Source organism: Octodon degus, unplaced genomic scaffold (assembly GCF_000260255.1).
Source record: "Octodon degus isolate 3935 unplaced genomic scaffold, OctDeg1.0 scaffold00325, whole genome shotgun sequence".
NCBI lineage: Eukaryota > Metazoa > Chordata > Mammalia > Rodentia > Octodontidae > Octodon > Octodon degus.
In genome coordinates, this window is record NW_004524901.1 from 319,139 (window position 1) to 320,359 (window position 1,221).

Sequence of the window (1,221 nt, forward strand, 5' to 3'; positions counted from 1 at the left end):
CAGAAATGGGAATTGAACTCACGCCCTTGCACTTGCCAGAGAAGCACTTATTCCACTGAGCCATCTCCCTGGTGCCCAAGATCTCTGATAATTGACAAACACAAAATCTGATTAGTCTGCTTATAATTATCAATTTCTAAAAATTGTAACAGAGTTACTATAATTTAATTTGGCCAAAGATGTATCTGAGAGCACTCTTGATTTTATAAGTTGTTTGTGTGTCTGTGTATTTATATGTTTGTGTATCTTTCAATGAATAGCTGGTCCTCTTTTTTCTTTTTAGATGATTTGTTTTAAATACAATTTGAAATATATACTTGAAAACATACTTTTTACTAAATTACCAGATAGCCGGTGATATTAAAATTACTTTAGGGGCCTGGGAGATAGCTCAGTTGAATAGGTGCTTGCCTAGGAAGTGCAAGGGCATGAGTTCAATCCCCGGTTCCGCCAAAAAAAAATAATAATAATAATTTATACAGAATACATCATAAGATTTAAGCTAATTAAGCAAAAATTCCATAGAATAAAAACAAAATGAGAAGACTCCAATTGATAAATAAGAGGTGTGGCCAGCTTTTTTATTCATTATTGAGAAGCTCCCAAAAATCTCAATAGTCTCTTAGGAGGCACCCTCATTAAGCAGGTCATTGGTTAAAAGATAAAGTTTTTCAAAAAATGTTACACAAAGGTTTTTTTTTCTGTTTTTTTTTTTTTTTTTTTTTTTTTTTTTGACAGAACTGGGGATTGAAATCAAGCCCTTACCCTTGCCAGGAAGCACTTATTCCACTGAGCCATCTCCACAGCCCCAGGTTTTCTCTTTAAAGATGGTTTTCATACAAAACTAAATTTAAAAACAAAGGTTTTCATGTGTGTATGGCAATTCGCTTTTGTTAATCTCATGGTGCATTGAGTGTATTTTTGACTCCAGGTATACACGTCTTTCAAAAAATAAAACAAAGATTGCTTATTGGGATGAGACTTTTTCTTTTCGTTTTTTAAAAACTCATTTTAATGAGAAAAAAGATAAAACAGCAATGAAACTTTCAAAACAGGCTAGTAGAGCAGTTACAATAACTGATACATTGCAAATTGTTTCCTTCATAGTAAGCTATTTAGAGGACAAGATGCAGACATGCTATTTTGTCTAAAGAATATTAATACAAGCCTTTCTTCTCAATGAACTAAGAGAAAGTAGCTGTATATCTACTATGTTGTATA